This window comes from Panthera leo, chromosome B4 (assembly GCF_018350215.1).
Source record: "Panthera leo isolate Ple1 chromosome B4, P.leo_Ple1_pat1.1, whole genome shotgun sequence".
Lineage (NCBI taxonomy): Eukaryota > Metazoa > Chordata > Mammalia > Carnivora > Felidae > Panthera > Panthera leo.
Genome location: NC_056685.1, coordinates 58689301 through 58702438, shown reverse-complemented (window position 1 = coordinate 58702438; position 13138 = coordinate 58689301). Strand labels below are relative to the sequence as shown.

The 13138-nt window shown below is 37.3% G+C and overlaps 1 protein-coding gene and 1 pseudogene across 11 annotated transcripts in view; both read left to right on the top strand.

The window, feature by feature from the left end:
• The window catches only part of LMNTD1 (lamin tail domain containing 1), a 511366-nt gene that overhangs the window by 245645 nt on the left and 252583 nt on the right, over positions 1-13138 (top strand). The gene's annotated exons all lie outside the window — the stretch shown is intronic.
• Positions 5493-8058, top strand: LOC122225364 (annotated as a pseudogene).

Here is a 13138-nt window from a genome sequence, read left to right as displayed (position 1 = left end):
TTCTATTATGAAAAGTATCAATAGACATAAATTGATATAGACATATCTCTTTAGGCTATAAACTCTTTAGAGTCCTTAATAATTTATATAATGCAAATTATTCCAAGCTTAAAATGTGGGAGAACTACTGCTATCCAGGGTTAAAAATTATTATATAATAAAATAATCTAATGAGTATCAGCAACACTGAAAACAGTCTCACTTTCCCTTGTTGGTATGAATGCATACATAGATAAGAAGATTCTATGCATGCCTGGATAAATAGATAAATGCTTTCTCCCCACTTCAGACCTCAGGGGCAGGGAGTTGAGTTAATCACAAACCTTAGTCTATGATTAATGGTCCCTGTAAAGCTCTGCTCCTGTTTTATTTAAACTCTTCTAATGTGTTTGCTACATATTCTTCTTTGGTTTTGTATATGTACTTGTAAAACACATATTATGGTTTTATTTACATAAATGGTACCATATATATATATATATATATATATATATATATATATATATATATACACACACACACACACATACATATATAATTTTCTTTCTATTTTTAATCTTAGCATTGTAAGGATCTAGCCCTGCTATCACCTGCTAATAAGAAAAGACAGACAGACAAATCATCTGACTTATGTATATTTTTTTCAACGTATGCAGCTAGAGATTTTATGGCAGCATTTGAAAATTCTACCCTTTACATGACAAACATGAAAAGCCACCTCTAAGGTACAACCAAATATAAAATGGTTTTACCGTTTGCTCTCAAAGCCCATGCCATTGAACAGCTTTTATTGATGGTCTGTGTGGTCCGTGTGCTTGTTCGCTCCATCAGGGTTTCTTACAAACGTGAGACAGACCGCAGAACTTCAGCGTTTTGACTCCCCAACTGTTTGATCTTAGGCAGGTTATTTAACCTCTCTGTCCTGTCTATAAAATGGGATTAATAATACTACCTGCTTTATAGTGTTGATATGTGGGTTAAATGAATTAATATTTGTAAAGTGTTGAGAACGGCACCTGGAACATAGGAAACATTATATAGGTATTTGTGAAATGCAATAAAATCAATGAAAAGAATATGCCATCTGAGAGCATCTGACTAGTTCCTGTGAATCATAATCTGCTTTTCCTATTAGAGCATTTGTCCCCTTTATCTTCCTGAGGAAGATGTTTTGGTAATAAAATATCACTGAATGATGACAGACAGAGGTAGGAGGATCTTACTCTGTTATTTTATAGGAATTAAGTTTTCATACCTTGTAAAGAAATTTTGAAAACCCCAAGAATTATATCATATCCTTTAAAAACTTTACATAAAAATTCTAAGTAACAATTAGATCCTAAGGATAAGAATCAGGAGCAGAGATTCATTGATCAAAAAGACTCATGTGTGCTTAGAATAAGAAAATGAAAGAGCTGTATATTTCATGTCAAATATAGTAAGTTGCCAAGTTCTTTAGGGGCCACAGAGCTATCTTTTTCCCTCTCAAGACTTCTGTGACTTCACACTGTTCTTTCCTGGCCACAGAAAATGGAATTCCCAGTGTCAGGAGCTGTGAAGACAGAGCAACTACAACAGCCTTCAGGTGCTTTCTATGACCAAGTAATTCCTGGCATGAGGCATTACATTTTTTACTGCTTTTATCCTTATCACTGATGATGATGTCATTTTAAAAGCACTAACAACATCAGAAAATGATGAGCGCTTTTAATGGAATTTGAAGAAATCTTTCAGATAAAAGGCCAACCATGGGATAAATTTCTTAATTTGAAAATCAAGCCAAATTTAATTGTTCCAAACTGTTTTCTGTTACAGACCATTGTAATAGAAATATTTTTTTTTCCAAGAGTGCTCACAATCACTTTTCAGATTCGGATGTCCTGGAATAAAGCCAGATTAACTCTGAGCTGTGAATTTTACAAACACTCTTGTTTAACCTATAATCGATTTAAATAGAGCCATTCTACAAAATGCAAACATGGTAATTGGTGCAATTTTATTTTTTTGCATGAAACAGCATACAAGAATATGCTGGCTTTGACTTTCTGGATCTTTGCACAGCCAGAAGTCTGGCAGAATAATCACTGAAGTTCAAATTAGAGCCCCAGATGGAAACACAAACAGGGGCCACCACTGTGCCTTTTTCATGCTTCGAAGCTCAGTTCTGGACAGAAATGTGTTTCTAGTTAAAATGTAATCATTTCCAATTCCTTCTGATCACTGGATCATATTGGAAAGAAACAGCCTGAGGACTACAATTGCTTTTAATTACCACTGAATGTTGATTGAAATTTTCATTTCCTTTCCATACATTTGTATTTTTATTGAACAAACAAGAATAAAATAAAGATATGGCCTCTTTATACTTTGGAGAAAGATCTTTGTTTAACATTACCCTCTTTGAATTAGAATTTCCTTGTCAGGATTTCCTTTCCTTTCCATGGGTTGCAGAAAGAGCCAAATCAGTTTAACATTCTTGAATTGAGGTCAGGTTTAAAATTAGGTAGTGTTGTTTGTTTGTTTATTTGTTTTAATTCAGTAAGACTCAAGGGAGTTCATATACTTCTGTGATTAAAGAATTTAAAACAGTAAGATACTTTTTTCCAACCTCACCATGCTTCTACCTCTCCACATCATTTTATTTTACTATTTTTACATTTTATTTATGTAAATAACCTCTACACCCCACATGGGGCTCGAACTCATGACTCTGAGATCAAGAGTCACATGCTCTTCCAACTGAGCCTGCCAGATGCCCACCCCACACCATTTTAAAAATTAATATATACCAAAATTATTGGGAGAACAAGTAAAAAACAAATGAATCGAAAGCCAAAAATATCCTTTCTCACATTAAAACTTTATGGAATATTCAATATTTGAAATTTTACATTAGTTCTGATCATCATATATTACTGAAATGCTATAAATAACAACTATTCTTCTTTTTAGCTAGGACCTAAGACCTGTATTCTAAAACCCAGCAGTGAATAGTGGCACCCAAATTCTGCTCAAAATAGGAATGAATGGCAAATAGATGTTTCATGGTCTCATATGATTTCTTATGCAATGTCTCAATTGTGAACAATTTATGTGTCCAAGGAAATGTATTTTTAAAAATTTTTTAATGTTTATTTACTTTTGAGAGAGAGAAAGAGAGAGAGAGAGAGAGAGAGAGAGAGAGAACGTGAGTAGTGGTGGGGACAGACAGAGAGGGAGACATGGAGTCCAAAGCAGGCTCAGAGGCCGACATGGGACTCGAACCTATGAAATGCAATATCATGACTTGAGCCAAAGTCAGCCACTTAACTGACTGAGCCACCCAGGTGCCCCAGTAAATGTACTTTTTGATGCCTTTCTGATCACCGATTAAAGAAAAAATGCCTTAGGAAATTGATTGTATTGTGGAAATATATGATCTCTAAAATGAATCCCATATTTGGGTTTCTGAAGGGGACATTGGAAATAAAGAGAGGAAATGTATATACATGTCTGGAAAGATTTCATAAATCAGTATGTTTAATTAATCCACAAAATGTTATTAATAGCATAAGCTGTGGAATCAGAGATACCTACATGGTTCAAATCCATCTTACTAATCCTGTGAACTTGGGCAAATAACTCAACCTCTCTATGCTTAAATTTTCTTGCCTGATAAGTGACTAATTATAGTCTCTCCCTCAAGAGTTCTGGAGAGGATTAAATCAGATAAAATGAAATGTTCAGCACAGTAATGGAACCATAGTTCTGAATAATGATTATTGTTCCTATACTTACATATACACAAAAAAGAATAAACTACTGTCCGTGCCTTCAGAAATATTATTTTCTCACTGAGGTTTTGATACACATACATGAAAAGTTGTATCCATTCAAACCAGAATATGATTCAGTGAATCTAATAAAAGCTTTAGGGCTTTAGAGAGGAGGAAATCACTATGGAATGCAGTTGTCTGATAAGGCCTCATGGGAGAGAGAGGATTTGAGCTGGACTGTAAATGAAATGTAAGATTCAGATATTGAGAAAGGAGGTGTGGCTTATTTCAAATATGAGCAATGGAGGGAAAATTGTCATTTGCATGGGATTTTGTGGGATACTTCTAGACCAGTGAATATGTGTATTTGGCTAGCATGGAAGGTCATTCTTGTAAGAGAGAGTGAGAAGATGTGGAAGGGTGGATTATGGATGTCTTTAAAGGCCTTGGGGTTTTTTGAGTAGGGAATGATAGTAGTTGAGGAAGATTTATTTGGTTGCTTCTTGTTAGATGAGCTGAAGGAAGGATCAGATGGAGAAAGGATGATGAATGAAGAGGTAATTTATGTGTGGAACAGGATGGAGGTCATGAGATTGGAAAGAGAAGATAATGATAGTACGAAATTAGATATTGCAGTTCACAACAATCACCTAATTTAATCCTTTTAACAACCCTAAATAATACAGCTAGACAGTGAAAATGATACAAAGATGAAGTCTGGTTTTCTGATTCCAGAACTCAGGCACTTAACCATTGTGCCATAGTGCCTGCTACATATGGGAAAATTGGTGCCTAGAAATCCATGCATTATTTCCCTTGCAAAATACAGTTTCTTTTTAGATCAAATCCGAAATTGATCAGCGCTATAGAAACAAAATCAACCAAATGAAAAATGCAAAATTGGGAAAGCTTCAGAGTAGAAAAAAGGAAAGGCTTCAGGTGTGTCCTGATTGGAGGTTGTTGTCATGGAGAAGCTGTAAGCAGGCTAACTAGAAGTGGAGCATCTTTATGTGATTGGTTAGGGTGTGTACTTGACTTTCTCTGCTTGGTCCTAAATTGAAAGTGGGGACAAAAAGTAGGGAAGCTGTCAGTTATTAATCAAGTCCTGGCCACTTGGGGCTGATTGTTATAGAAGTTATTGTTTACCTTCCTGGATTGTCACTAGAGATAGCAATCTGGCTTCCTGTAGTCTGATTTAAAGTTGGCTGTCTTCCTGGGTTGTTTATTGTACATAAAGGGATTGGTTTCCTGGGCAGGTTGCTGCAGGTTGTGGATCAAAGTTCTATTTTTATATATGGTCTATTTTCCATTTGTATATTCAGTCTCTCAATATTTTTCCAGGGCTTAGTTGCCTTTGAACTCCCTAAGGTACTTTCTGACCCTGGTGAAAGAAACATTATTCAGGATATAAATGTTAGAAATCTAATTAAAAATTTATTTGGGAGTACAAAGTTAAAATTGCATATTTGAGACTTATAGCCATACAATATTTTATCTCAGAACTAACAATATGTCCAATCTACACATGCATGGTTGTATATTTCAACTTAGCTTCATGCCCACCCTCTTTGTATATTCTCCCTTCCATTGCAGGGAAGGATCCTGGGAACTATATTTTCCAAAATCCCTCACCAGAAGGTTTCAGGTTATATTCCCTTATGGGAGGTTTTTCCTCAAAATATAAAAAGGAAAAAAAAATCCACTATTCTTCAGTGGCAGGCAGGTGAGGGCTTGGAGATGGTTAATGTGAAGTTTTTCCAGTGGCTTCCAAACATCCTCCTGAGAAACATTCACTTTTGTGAATCAGCTAAGGTCAATGGAAGCAGCTTTCCTTATGTTCTTGCACTTCTAGATTTCCTGAAAGCTTGCAGGGGCTTCCCTGACATTCGCTCTCCTAGCCCTTTGAATGGTTTGGTAAGTCTTTCATTCCCAATGTTAAACCCTATTTTGTTCAAAATACCTACAGTGATTTTGTCCTTCTGACTGACCCTGATGGAATGATCAGATATTCTGCCAAAAATAGGGGTGTACACATTGTCTGAGAATGTTCTGGATGAAACTGAAAACTGGAAACTATTGTGAAACAGGAAAGACAAGATAAAGAGAGGTATAGCATGAGGATAGCAGCAGAGATTCTAAGATGCCACACTGCTGACTTTGAAGATGTAGGAAGGAGACATGAACTGAGGAAACCTGGAGTATACAAAGGTATACAAAGGTATACCAGGGTATACAAAGAGAGATCCATGCAGCCCCTCATGTGAGTAAGAAATTGACTCAGCTGTTCTGGAATAAGAGTTATTCTTCTTGACCACTGTACAGCAGAAATCATTAACTTTAGGAGTGACACTGTCCATTTGAGAACTGGAACACAGCTATTTTGAACTGAAGAGCAATGGTTTGGGGATGAGATTTGATACCACTATAAACATAACAGGAAGCCCAGGACTGAAAACCTTCTGTACTGGATGGCAGGTGGACAGTGGCACAAGTTCACATTTGTCAGTGAAACCAAAAGCATGATTTATTCAAGGGAATCATCATCTGGGATGGGAATATTTATGCCAAATGGATACATAACACAGTGTCTGAACCTGAATCACCCTTGCCATCTTGCAGTGATTTTTTTAAGCCTGATGCAAGGAATAGTGGATTTACAGAGGCTTTTGGCCAAGCCTAAAAAACTACATTATGCAGCGACAAGACTTAGTCATTTGGAAAACTGTCACTGCAAGAAGACTTGCCAAGTGAGTGGACCACTCTACAGAGACCAAGTCTTCTGGGTTGATGGTGATCACTACAGGAAATGCACATGCAAACGTGGTGCTGTGGAATGTTGAAGAATTTCCTGTCCCCTTCCCGGTTGCTCCCCAGGATCCCTCCTCATGCACATCGCTGGCCAGTGCTGTAAAGTCTGCTGAGCAAAATGTGTCTGTGCAGGAAAAGTCCTTTCAGAAAGCCAGTGGATTTTAGCTAAAAGCTGCTGGGAATGCTGAGGTGGAGTTTTAGTAAAAAATTACAGAAGCGTGCCCTCCTTTGAACTGCTCAGAAAAGAACCACATGCAGTAGAGGTTATAACTTTTGTACAGAAAGATCTAAATGTGGTGAAAACTCACAGTGCAAAAACTAGAACACAAAAGCTACTTGTGAGTGCAAGAATGATTGTATCTCTGCCCAGAGAGATTCTGACTGCTGTAGAAATATTGAAGAGTGTGCAGCTAAGATGCATTACTGTCATGCCGCTACTATGTGTGTAAACTTGCCTGGCTTATATCACTGTGACTGTGTCCTGGGATACATTCGCTGTGAATGACTTCTCTTGTACAGAGTATGATGAATATGGCCATGGGCAGCACAACTGGGATGAGAATGCCATCTGCACCAACACTGGCCGGGACACTGCTGCACCTGCAAACTGGGCTATGTGGGGATTGGGACCATCTGCAGAGAATTCTGCCGAGAGGGCAGCAGATATGGAATATCTGTGGCTCTTAACAAATGCATCTGGATTCAAAGGAAGCCACTGCGAAAAAGATATTGATGAATGCACAGGGGAAGTCGTAGAGTGCCACAACTATTCCTGCTGGTTGGTACGACTGTGAGTGCAGAAGTGGTTTTTATAATGATGGGACCTATTCACTGTCCAAGGAGGCCTATATTGACATTGATGAATGTGCTTTACGAACTTATACCTGTTGGAATGATTCTGCCTCCATCAACCTGGCAGGGGGATTTGACTGCCTCTGTCTTTATGGGCCCTCCTGCTCTGGTGACTGCCCACATGAAGGAAGACTGAAGTGCAAATGGCAGGTGTGGATTGTGAAAGAAAACAGGTGTTCTCTCCATTCCTGTGAGGACCAAAAGATACTCTGCCAGTAGATAACTTGTGTTTGCTGGAATCCAAACGTTGACCTTTTCTGTTGCCCAAAGTGTGACACCAATGTCACGAGTCAATATTTAGATCATAATGGACACAAGCTGTATCAAAATGGAGACAATTGGACTCACAGCTGTCAACAGTGCTGGTGTCTGGAAAGAGAGTTAGATTACAGGCCACTCGCTCCAAATTGAGCTGCGAGTACACAGTCATCTTGGAAAGGCATTGCTGTCCCCGCTGAGTCAGTGACCCCTGCTTAGCTGATAACACTGCCTATGATATCAGAAAAACTTGTCTGGACAGAGGTGGCATTTTAAGGCTTAGCAGCTCAGTGTCAACATGGCTGGATCTCCCTGCACGACCTACACATGCAAGAATGGAAGTGTCTGCTATTCTGTGGATTTGAAGTGTTTTCATAATAACTGAAGGATGTAAAATGGAATCATCATCATGGGGAAAAATGGACAAAAATGACCATCCAATATGATGAAGAACAGGAGTTGGTGGTTTTGTTTGTTTGTTTGTTTGTTTGTTTTTTTACCACAGACAATTATTGAAGTCTCCATCTGAAGAAGGTGTTTGGGGAATCCATTTTGGACCTACTTTTTTGTTCATTCATGCTAACCTAATCTAGGGGATATACAGTGCAGTGCCTTTAAGTCTTTGCTTGTTAGAAGTTTCCCATGTTTTAAATCATGTTTCCCTTATCAGATCATTTGCAAATACATTTATATGATCTCATGGTAACAGTTGATGGAAATTTTGGTTTATTTTGTGTACTAACATAATAGAGACTCAGCTCCTTTTATTTATGCTTTTTCTGGATTTTTGGATCAAATTCTACAAGTAAAGCTGCCTAGTGTAATTTTGTCACCCCTAAACAAACAAAACCCAGCAAAAACAATGGAGAGAAAGAGTAAACATTTTAGCTCTCATATATTAGACTCAACTTCTTAATATGGGTTTCATTTCTTATTTTTTTAAATCTTTCCAGTGTTTAGCACAAAGCTTTGCACAAATCTGTCATTCAATTATATCTGTTAAATCAAGTTGAATTAACTATGCAGATGAAAAAAGAAATAGGAATTTTGAAAAAAGAAATAGGAATTTTGAAGCAAACCAAGTCAGAGGCAGTTGATCAAAAATGAAAATAAGTATAAAAAAGAAAATAATAAAATCATAAGTGATAGTAAAATTATATATCCTGCTAAGGCCCTTCTACAAAGAGGAAATTTAAGATCAAAAGCATTAATTAGGAACAGTCTTAGAATTATCCTATGGTTTATTTCTGGTTGTATTTACCTTTTAATGCTTTTCCTCACATTCCTTCCTTTCTATTGCTCTTAACTCCTTCCAAACTAATCTGAAATCCTTTTACTTTCTGTTACTAGCCTATTAGTGACTTGTCACTAGCCTAACCCAAGCAACACCTGCCTCACTGGGACTTCTGCAGTAATCTCTCAATTGAGCTCTCTGCTCCCACGCCTGCACCCCCTCGCCCCAGTTCATTCTCTAGATCTGCACTGTCTAAGGTGGTAGCCACCAGCCACATGTGGCTACTGAGCACTGGAAATGCTGCAGGTTTGAACTGAGATGTGCTGGAAGTTTAAAGTACACACTGAATGTAAAAATGTAAGATGTCAATGAACTTGTATGTTGATATGATAATGACCTGATGGTTTGGATATGTTGGGTTAAATAAGATCTATCAGTAAAAATAGTTTTATATATTTCTTTTCACTTTTAAAAATGTGAATAATAGAAAATTTAAATGTCCTATGTGGTTGACAGTGTATTTCTACTGGACAGCCCTGCTCTAGACTGTAATCAGTAATCTTTTTAAAATAAAATTTTGTTCCTATTATTACCTTGCTTTAAACCTTGCACATAGGATAAAGACAAAAATTTGTAATGTTGCCTTTAAGCACCTGTCTAATCTGGCTTTTCCATCCCCACATCCTCCTCCTCAACCCTCATAGCTTTGCCCTTCTTACAGTTCCTCAAAGTCACTCTTCTCTTCTTAGCTGCAGTTCCACTCACATGCTATCTCCTACCTGAAATGCTTTTCGTACACTTTATGTGTCTGGTTCCTACTCATCCTTTAAGTCTCAGCTGAAATGTTACTACATGAGGGAGGCATTACTTGACAGCCTTATAATCTTAGCATAGATGGTCATAACAAAATGTGACAGGTGGATAGGTGGCTTAAACAATAGAAATTTGTTTTCCCAAGGTTCTAGAGGCTGGAAGTCTGAGATCCAAGTGCTAGCATGGTTAGGTTCAATGAAGGTTCTCTTCCAGGCTCTGAGATGGCCACCTTCTTGATATGTCCTCACATGGCAAAGAGAAAGAGACAGAAACTCTCTGTTGTCTCTTCTTATAAGGGCACTATTCCCAGAAACAATCAACAAAACTAAAAGACAGCCTATGAAATGGGAGAAGATATTTGCAAATGATGTATCTTATAAAGGATTAGTATCCAAAATCTATAAAGAACTTATCAAACTCAACACCCAAAAAATAAATAATCCAGTTAAGAAATGGGCAGAAGACATGAACAAACATTTTTCCAAAGAACGCATCCAGATGGCTAACAGACACATGAAAAGATGCTCAACATCACTTGCCATCAGGGAAATACAAATCAAAACCACAATGAGATACCACCTCACACCTGTCAGAATGGCTAATACTAACAGCACAGGAAACAGAAGCCTGAAGAGAAAGGGGAACCCTCTTACACTGTCGGTGGGAATGCAAACTGGTGCAGCCATTCTGGAAAGCAGCGTGAAGGTTCCTCAGAAACTTGAACTACCTCCCTATGACTCAGCAATTGAACTACGAATCATTTACCCAAAGGATACAAAAATACTGATTCAAAGGAGCAAATGCACCCTGATGTTTATAGTAGCATTATCAACAATAGCCACATTGTGGAAAGAGCCCAAATGTCCATCAACAGATGAACGGATAAAGAAGATGTGGGAGATTGTACATATAATTCTTGTGGTTCTAGACCCTTAACTTGTGGGATGTGGTACAGTTCAGCAATAAATTATAGGATACCTAGTTGGTGTGTGTGTGTGTGTGTGTGTGTGTGTGTGTGTGTGTGTGTAATGGGTTATTATTCAGCCATCAAAGACAATGAAATGTTGCCATTTGCAAGTACATGGATGGAGCTAGAGTGCATTACACTAAGTGAAATAAGTCAGAGAAAGGCAAATATCATCTGATTTCACTCATATGTGGAATTTAAGAAACAAAACAGATGAACATAGGAGAAGGGGGGAGAAAAAGAGAGAGAGAGAGAAGGAAGCAAACCGTAACAGACTCTTAACTATAGAGAACAAACTGAGGGTTGATGGAAAGAGGTGGGTGAAGGGATGGGCTAAATGGATGACGGGCATTAAAGGGGGCACTTGTGATGAGCACTGGGTATTATATGTAAGTGATGAATCACTAAATTCTACACCTGAAACCAATTTTGCCATGTATATTAATTAACTAGAATTTAAATAAAAACTTGAAAAAAAAAGGGAGCTATTCCTATCATGAAGGCCCCACCCTCATGACCTTATCTAAACCTAATTCTTTTGCAAATACCCCATCTCCAAATACTATCATTAGGGGTTAGGGATTCAGTATATGAATTTAGCAGGAGGGTAGATGCAATTCAGTGTATAGCCTTCCCCAACCTATATTAGACCCCTATTATTTTATCTTATAGCAATATGTTTTGTCCTGTGTAACACTTAACACAATTTATAATTATGTATTTATTAGTTTTACAGGGATAGCATTGCAGAGTTCTTATTCAGTAAATGGTTATGGAAGCATTTTTATTGGGCTTATGTACTTTCAGAGATAGAAGGAACCTTATATAGATATGAGGAAACTAATACAGTTTACCTTTATTTTAAAAAGGGGAGTTCTCTTTTCTGTGATTTATGTCTTATAAAGTTAGTAATATTTAGATTTTCTGTGATTTATGTCTTATAAAGTTAGTAATATTTAGACTAAGAAGCTGTATGACAGTACAATTTCATCATACTGTGATAAAGTACGATAGATGAGATGAGGAAATCCTGCAAATTTGTATGAGGAATGCACAGGTTTACCTCATGTCTTGGGATTATTTAACATGGACCCACTCTGTAATGCTGTGTGAGGGAGAGTGGAAGAGGATAAGCCTTTAAATTTCAAAGAAGTCTGAGCTATCTTTGCTAGTTCCAAGTAATGCAAGTTTTTTTCAAATAATTCAAAGTATATGAAAAAGGTGAAGTCAATTGTAATTGATATTACTTGAGAGATATTTCCAATTGTTTTTCTGTTTGTTTTTTGTTTTTTGTTTTTTCCTTTCTTGTCTTTGCTTCTCAGTATGTAATGTGTCTACTTTTCTCCAGCTGTTTTTAAGATTGTCTCCTTATTTGTCTGATACTTGACTATAATGTGACTTTCATGGTTTTCTTTACATTTATGCTGCTTTGGGTGTGTTGAGATTCTTGGATCTTGGGTTAATAATTGTCATCAAATTGAAAAATGTTTAGACATTCTTTCTTCAAACATTTTTTTCTGTCTCTCTATTTTCTCTCCTCTGAGACTCTAATTACACATACATTAGACTATACTGTCCCACAAATAATTTTTCAGTCTTTTTGTGGTCTCTATGCTTAATTTTGCATATTTTCTTTTGCTATATCTTGATATTCACAACAAACATATTTCAACAACATCTGAGTTTATGTTACTGAGGTGATTTTTGAAAAACCCCTAGATAATCGCAGGATGGGGGTTAGCTGCTAAGGGAACTAACTGATTAGAGGGTTGGAACTTTCAGTCCCACCTTCTGACCTCAGAGGATGTAAAAGGGCTGGGGGTTGAGTTAATCATCAGTGGCTAATTATTTAATCAATCATGCCTACATGATGAAGTTTCTGTAAAAATCCTAATCAAAGGGATTAGGAAAGCTTCCTGGTTGGTGAACATATAGAGGTGCTGGGAGAGTGGCATGTCCAGAGAGGTCATGGAAAGTCCATGCCACTTCCCTCAAACCTTCCACCTGCATCTCTTCCACCTGACGGTTTTTGAGCTGTATCCCTTTTATCATAAAATGTTAATCTCATAAGTAAACTGTTTTCCTGAGTTTTGTGAGCCACTCTAGCAGATTATCAAATTTGGGGAGAAGGTCATAGTATCTCTGATTTAGAGCCAATTAGTCAGAAGCACAGGTGACAGCCTGGACTTGTGACTGGCATCTGAAGTTGATGGGAGAGGGTATTCTTGTGATACTAGGCCCCTAACCTGTGAGATGTGGTACAATGCAGCAGTTAAGTTATAGGATACCTAGTTGGTATCCAGAAAGCTGGAGAATTGTTTGGTATGAAAAGCCCACACATCTGGTGTCAAAAGTGAGTTATTATGAGTAGTAGAGTAAAAGTAGAGGAGAAACACAAAATGTTTTTCTCTTTCAAGTAGTATGTATTTTCCATTACTAAAAATATGTATA